Source organism: Oncorhynchus nerka, linkage group LG6 (genome assembly GCF_034236695.1).
Source record: "Oncorhynchus nerka isolate Pitt River linkage group LG6, Oner_Uvic_2.0, whole genome shotgun sequence".
NCBI classification, from domain to species: Eukaryota; Metazoa; Chordata; class Actinopteri; order Salmoniformes; family Salmonidae; genus Oncorhynchus; species Oncorhynchus nerka.
This window is the reverse complement of record NC_088401.1, coordinates 77,672,126-77,680,342: the sequence shown is the minus strand read 5'-3', so window position 1 is coordinate 77,680,342 and position 8,217 is coordinate 77,672,126.

The window sequence follows — 8,217 nt, the reverse complement described above, 5'->3', positions numbered from 1 at the left end:
CATAGCTGTATGGATCTACAACTGCTGCAGTGTAGTCTTCTTCGGATTGAGGTTCATAGCTGTATGGATCTGTAACTGCTACAGTGTAGTTTAGTAGGATGGAGGCACCATAGCTGTATGGATCTGTATCTGCTACAGTGTAGTTGTCTTCAGATGGAGGAACCATAACAGTGTAGTTTTCTTCGGATTGAGGCCCATAGCTGTATGGATTTGTAACTGCTACAGTGTAGTTTTCTTCAGATGGAGGAACCATAACAGTGTAGTTTTCTTCGGATTGAGGCCCATAGCTGTATGGATCTGTAACTGCTACAGTGTAGTTTAGTAGGATGGAGGCTCCATAGCTGTATGGATCTACAACTGCTGCAGTGTAGTCTTCTTCGGATTGAGGTTCATAGCTGTATGGATCTGTAACTGCTACAGTGTAGTTTAGTAGGATGGAGGCTCCATAGCAGTATGGATCTGTAACTGCTACAGTGTAGTTTAGTAGGATGGAGGCACCATAGCTGTAAGGATCTGTAACTGCTACAGTCTAGTTTAGTAGGATGGAGGCGCCATAGCTGTATGGATCTGTAACTGCTATAGTGTAGTTTAGTAGGATGGAGGCGCCATAGCTGTATGGATCTGTAACTGCTACAGTGTAGTTTAGTAGGATGGAGGCTCTATAGCTGTATGGATCTGTAACTGCTACAGTGTAGTTTAGTAGGATGGAGGATCCATAGCTGTATGGATCTGTAACTGCTACAGTGTAGTTTAGTAGGATGGAGGATCCATAGCTGTATGCATCTGTAACTGCTACAGTCAGTGTATCTTTTTTATTTGAAGGATTCTTTCTCGCTGATGAAATATAAGGGCCATTTGTTTCTAAAGTCATATATCACAAGTAATTATTATTGAGGTTTCTAAACGTTAAAACACAGCATTGGAATTGTAGTTCACATGAGCCAGTCGTGGGCGAAGCTAACGGTTGAGAACTGTAGGGAGAATGCTGCCTTTTTGAGAGCTAGCATAAATATGTAACATATGGATTTGCATTAGTTTATGCATCAAAAGTCCTAATCCTTCACCTTTCTGTTTTTGGAGTGATTACATAAAACTGATCAGAATTCTTATAGAATGCTAAAGTCATGTTGGAAAATGTTTTTCTTGCTGTGTGATGTAAGGGCCCGGCAAGCCACTCTATTCCCTTTAATGTAACCTCCAACAGAAATAACTTCAAATGTATAACTTCAAATTAAACCAAATCGTTTGCACTCATGACTACTGGTTTCAATTTCCTTTTCAGCCAACTTAAAAGTAAATACTTTATGAATTTATTGCTACAAATCAACTTGCACGGTTGCTAGCCAACTAGCCTGCTAACGTTACATTAGCACTGAATGAGTCAGCCAGTATCAACACCTAACTGACAGCTACATTAAAGTAAACCAATGTTTGGGAATACATTACTCCATCTAACCAAATCAAATTTATGTTTTGCTATATGCAGTAATCTTTGCCAGCAAGCTAGCCAGCCAGCTAACATTCGCTATTTAGCCAACTAATGTTAGCTATTAGCCTAGCCAGCCTAGCCAATGAGCACAGCTATGGTGGGTATGCTAGAGACCAACTACTGGAGACCAGTTAGAACACAACTAACACAACACAACTAAAACATAAGCGCACATCAAAAATGCAGAGACTTACATACTGATGGCCCTTGCCCTTCTGATGGTAAGAGCAGAGACTTACAGATTGATGGCTGGGGCCCATCCAATGGTAAGAGTCAGGGAAAATTCAATAGCTATAGCAAAAATATCTCCAAAAGATAGGTTCCAGATCTCCGTCAGCTAGCGCGCTAGCATTAAGCCAAGGTGGAAAAAGTTACAAAGCTGCCGTAGCCAACTTCACAGAGAGCATGCCAAAAAGGTTACAAAACAAAAAGGAAAACAGACGAGGTACCACTAATACACAATTAAAGCAAGCAGCTATAATTGCCTTTTTCGTTTTGAGCCCAAGAAGGCACCAGAGCCTGCAGTGCTCATGGTTTCCCACTAGATAACACAGCCACAAAGTCCATAAAGAGCATGAGGTGTAGCTAACATTAGCCAGCTTGAGCTAGCTTACGAGCTAGCATTCAAACTCAGTAACACAGAGGATATTCTCCATATGACGTTGAGAAATAGTTTATCGTGGTATTTATCGTGATATCCGAAGATATCTGGAAATAAGTTATTTTATATGCAAAAAAATCAAAAACATAACTATGTTTGTAGTTATAGGTAACCAGATTGTGACTACAACTAAGTTACTAATTCTCTGAACACACTGTGTTGTTACTTTGGTGAGTAAAAACTACCGTTTAACAAAAGACACCTCTCAATAGGTGGTCCCGCTAAGTCATGACATCACAAGTTGGGGGGATGGGTCTCTCCTCTTTTGTGCTCTATTGTTCCTCAAGCAAAGGGGGAGGCCGATGACATCACGACTTCCCATCAAACCAACTCCTTGAATGCCATACTTCAGGAAGTTGTCCTTAGTGTCTAAAAAACACTATTTTACTCAAAACATATATTTTTGTACCTTTAGTGTGTGTACTTTACAGTGTATTTGAGTGGTGGGCTTTTCTGTCACCCCCCTCTCTTCTGATACACAGAGCTGAACCATTTCTTCCAGTCTGTCTCTCTCTGTCTTCATCTTTGTGTGTGTCTGTGTGTTGGGATGAAAGGTTAGGATTAAGAGTATTCTGTCTAGGGCTGAAACACTAGAGGGGGGCACTCGTCAGAGAGGATAAAACTCACCAGACTGCACACTGAGAGATTCCTTTTCAACACTGCAGAGGCTCACTATAATTGTGAGCACACGCACACGCACACACACACACACACACACACACACACACACACACACACACACACACACACACACACACACACACACACACACACACACACACACACACACACACACACACACACACACACACACACACACACACACACACACACACACACACACACGCTCTAGCAGTGGGATCATGGAAAAACATGTCTGGTCTCGACCATGGATTGAACCCATGCGATTCAATTCAATAGATCTGTATTGTCCCAAAGTCAATTACGCACAGTAGAGGACACACATGCTGTACAACCTCCAGACAAGATAAAATGACATGGATGAGCCCCAAATGGCACCCTGTTATTCCCTATAGTGCCCTACCAATGGACTATGGTCAAAAGTAGAAGACTACATAGGGAACAGGGTGCAATTTGGGACGCAAACAATACATAGCAGAGGAGGTTAAAAGGTTAAAGACATTACGAAGACAGAATGAGATGTGAGATGTGACAGAACATGACATGACATGTCCTCTTCTGTATATGGTGGAAGCATCCTTTTAAGAAGCAGAAACCCATCATACTGAGGCTTTTTTAGGCAAAGAGATCAGGGTTTGGGTAGTCCTAATCATTTATATAACATCCTACCTTTAAGGTTGGACATGATTTTTGTTCGGTTTTGTTAAAACTCTGCTCCAAGGGACAGGCCAGTGTCAACTGAATTAGCAACTCACCGTAACATGTATATTACTCTGGAGGTGGTGTGTGTGTGTGTGTGTGTGTGTGTGTGTGTGTGTGTGTGTGTGTGTGTGTGTGTGTGTGTGTGTGTGTGTGTGTGTGTGTCTGTCTGTCTGTCTGTCTGTCTGTCTGTCTGTCTCTGTCTGTCTGTCTGTCTGTCTGTCTGTCTGTCTGTCTGTCTGTCTGTCTGTCTGTCTGTCTGTCTGTCTGTCTGTCTGTCTGTCTGTCTGTCTGTCTGTCTGTCTGTCTGTCTGTCTGTCTGTCTGTCTGTCTGTCTGTCTGTTTGTCTGTCTGTCTGAGAGAGAGAGAGAGAGAGAGAGAGAGAGACCGGGAAACTGGCCACTGGGGGCAACCGTGAGCGCTGTTACCTTCAAGTAGGTTTTGGTTTTGAAATGCGGAAGGGCCTAAGCATCTGCCTCTGAATCCAAAGGTTGCATGTTCCGATCTGGTGATAGAAAGGTGATTTGGCCCAAACTTAACCTTGGAACGATACAGAGAAGTAGCCAAAGACTTTGAAATGTTTTGAGAATCATGGATGAACGTCTAATTCTGACATGAGACTGTGAGAGATGAACCTCTCCCCTTCCAGACGGTCAGGGATTCCTGTAGTCTCTCTCTCTCTGCTGAACTACAAATAGCCACTCGTCTGCCGTCTCTCCAGAGTAATATATACATGTGAGTTTCTAATTCAGTTGACACTGGCCTGTCCCTTAAAGCAGAGTTTAAACAAAACTAATCAAAAAGTAATGTCCAACTTTAATAACCTTTTAACCTTCTCTGCTACATATCGACTACATCCCAAATGGCACCATATTCCCTACGTAGTGCACTACTTTTGACCACAACCCAGTGTGTGTGTGTACTCACAATCATAGTAAGCCTCTGCACAGTTGAAGAGAGAGAGAGAGAGAGAGAGAGACCTAAGCTGAGACAGAGTGTGGGAACAGGGATTGGGTTCGGAGACTTTCCCGACACACACACAAACACACAGTTTGAATCAATGTTTCAGTACTAGCACGTTTTTGTAAAGCTGACTCCATTTATTGCCTTAACCCGCTCTCTTCCTGTCTCTCTGTCTATCTCTCCCCCTCAATCTCTCTATTTCTCAGCCTCTCTCTCTCTTCCTGTCTCTCTGTCTATCTCTCTGTCTCTCTCACTTTCTCTCAGCCTCTCTCTCTCTTCCTGTCTCTCTGTCTATCTCTCTGTCTCTCTCACTTTCTCTCAGCCTCTCTCTCTCTTCCTGTCTCTCTGTGTATCTCTCTGTCTCTCTCACTTTCTCTCAGCCTCTCTCTCTCTTCCTGTCTCTCTGTCTATCTCTCCCCCTCAATCTCTCTATTTCTCAGCCTCTCTCTCTCTTCCTGTCTCTCTGTCTATCTCTCTGTCTCTCTCACTTTCTCTCAGCCTCTCTCTCTCTTCCTGTCTCTCTGTCTATCTCTCTGTCTCTCTCACTTTCTCTCAGCCTCTCTCTCTCTTCCTGTCTCTCTGTCTATCTCTCTGTCTCTCTCACTTTCTCTCAGCCTCTCTCTCTCTCTCTCTGTCTGTCTTTATCTTTATTTATTTATTCATCTCATTATGCTAACTGTGAATGACAGCGATGATTCATGCCACAAGGTGCCCCAGACCAGATGTTCCCTTGTATTAACATGAACCGGTCTCAGGGGGAATGCCTGTGTCCTCACGGTCCTAGCTACAGTAGCTTACCCTCCTTCCTCTCCACTGTCCTATACTTTATACTGACCGTAAATGACAGTGATAACAAGATGTTCCCACCTCCCCTTACCAGCCGCCCTGGTTGTCCCTATAAGCTAGCCTTCACCCACCTCCCCTCACCAGCCGCCCCTGGTTGTCCCTATAAGCTAGCCTCACCCACCTCCCCCTCACCAGCCACCCTGGTTGTCCCTATAAGCTAGCCTTCACCCACCTCCCCTACCAGCCGCCTGGTTGTCCCTATAAGCTAGCCTTCACCCACCTCCCCTTACCAGCCGCCCTGGTTGTCCCTATAAGCTAGCCTTCACCCACCTCCCCTCACCAGCCACCCTGGTTGTCCCTATAAAGTTAGCCTTCACCCACCTCCCCTTACCAACCTTCTTCGGTTCCTCTCTCCTCAAAATCTCAGCTCCAATTGTCCCTCACTTGCCCCTTTAGAGACAGAGAAGGAGAGACAGAGAAGGAGAGACAGAGAAGGAGAGGACAAGACAATAGGAATTGAGGAAGGACTTTTGAGATTCTTCCCCTGTCCTAGCTTCCTCATCTTGTTTCCCTGTTGATAACTAGTGTGCAGGCAGCTGTCAGCTGTCCCAATCCCCTTCCTCATCCACAACATGGATAAATTAGATGGCATCCATACTTCTGGAGAGGAGGAGGAGAGGAGGAGAGGGGACTGGGACTGGGACTGGGACTGGGACTGGGACTGGGAGTGTATAGACTGGATGCTTCTTCTATTTCCTGACACGATTAAAACAAAACGAGTAAAAAATATAATTACACATTTTAATTACAGACTGAGATTCAGTGTAAAACTAATTAACATTTAAGAGATTAAATAAGATTAAATAAGACCATAAACTTAGATACAGATACTCTTCCTGGGGTTCACAGAAAACACTAGAATGCACAAAGATAGACAGTCTTGATTGGTTTTGATGGAATTCGGATGGAGGGCTAGAGGAAGAGGCTATACATGTTGCTTTGGGTAGAGGGCTAGAGGAAGAGGATATACATGTTGCTAGACTTTGGTTAGAGGGCTAGAGGAAGAGGCTATACATGTTGCTAGACTTTGGTTAGAGGGCTAGAGGAAGAGGATATACATGTTGCTAGACTTTGGGTAGAGGGCTAGAGGAAGAGGCTATACATGTTGCTAGACTTTGGGTAGAGGCTAGAGGAAGAGGATATACATGTTGCTAGACTTTGGTTAGAGGCTAGAGGAAGAGGATATACATGTTGCTAGACTTTGGGTAGAGGGCTAGAGGAAGAGGATATACATGTTGCTAGACTTTGGGTAGAGGGCTAGAGGAAGAGGCTATACATGTTGCTAGACTTTGGTTAGAGCGCTAGAGGAAGAGGATATACATGTTGCTAGACTTTGGGTAGAGGGCTAGAGGAAGAGGATATACATGTTGCTAGACTTTGGGTAGAGGCTAGAGGAAGAGGATATACATGTTGCTAGACTTTGGGTAGAGGGCTAGAGGAAGAGGATATACATGTTGCTAGACTTTGGGTAGAGGGCTAGAGGAAGAGGCTATACATGTTGCTAGACTTTGGTTAGAGCGCTAGAGGAAGAGGATATACATGTTGCTAGACTTTGGGTAGAGGGCTAGAGGAAGAGGCTATACATGTTGCTAGACTTTGGTTAGAGCGCTAGAGGAAGAGGATATACATGTTGCTAGACTTTGGGTAGAGGGCTAGAGGAAGAGGCTATACATGTTGCTAGACTTTGGTTAGAGGGCTAGAGGAAGAGGCTATACATGTTGCTAGACTTTGGGTAGAGGGCTAGAGGAAGAGGATATACATGTTGCTAGACTTTGGGTAGAGGGCTAGAGGAAGAGGCTATACATGTTGCTAGACTTTGGGTAGAGGAAGAGGATATACATGTTGCTAGACTTTGGTTAGAGGGCTAGAGGAAGAGGATATACATGTCGCTAGACTTTGGGTAGAGGGCTAGAGGAAGAGGCTATACATGTTGCTAGACTTTGGTTAGAGCGCTAGAGGAAGAGGCTATACATGTTGCTAGACTTTGGGTAGAGGGCTAGAGGAAGAGGATATACATGTTGCTAGACTTTGGGTAGAGGGCTAGAGGAAGAGGCTATACATGTTGCTAGACTTTGGGTAGAGGAAGAGGATATACATGTTGCTAGACTTTGGGTAGAGGGCTAGAGGAAGAGGATATACATGTTGCTAGACTTTGGGTAGAGGGCTAGAGGAAGAGGATATACATGTTGCTAGACTTTGGGTAGAGGGCTAGAGGAAGATGATATACATGTTGCTAGACTTTGGGTAGAGGGCTAGAGGCAGAGGATATACATGTTGCTAGACTTTGGGTAGAGGGCTAGAGGAATGCATGCAGCCACACACACAGTTGGGTCGGATGCTAGCTGGGCAGGCAGAAATCAAATCAAATCCAATTTCATTGGTCACATACACATGGTTAGCAGATGTTAATGCAAGTGAAGCGAATTGCTTGTGCTTCTAGTCCGACAGTGCAGTAATATCTAACAAGTAATCTAACAAATTCACAATGACTACCTTATTCCGTCCCCTTACATTGTGTGTATAAGAATATTTACATATAAATATATGGCCGTGCGGAATAGGCAAGATGCAATCGATGGTATAAAACACAGTATAAACATATGAGATGAGTAATGTAGGATATGTAAACATTATTAAAGTGGCATTATTAAAGTCACTAGGGATACCATTATTAAATCCATTTATTGAAGTAGCCAGTGATTTGAGTCTGTATGTTGGCAGCAGCCTCTCTATGTTAGTGATGGCTGTTTAACAGTCTGATGGCCTTGAGATAGAAGCTGTTTTTCAGTCTCTCGGGTCCCAGCTTTGATGCACCTGTACTGACCTCACCTTCTGGATGGTAGCGGGGTGAACAGGCAGTGGCTTGGGTGGTTGTTGTCCTTGATTATCTTTTTGGCCTTCCTGTGACATTGGGTAC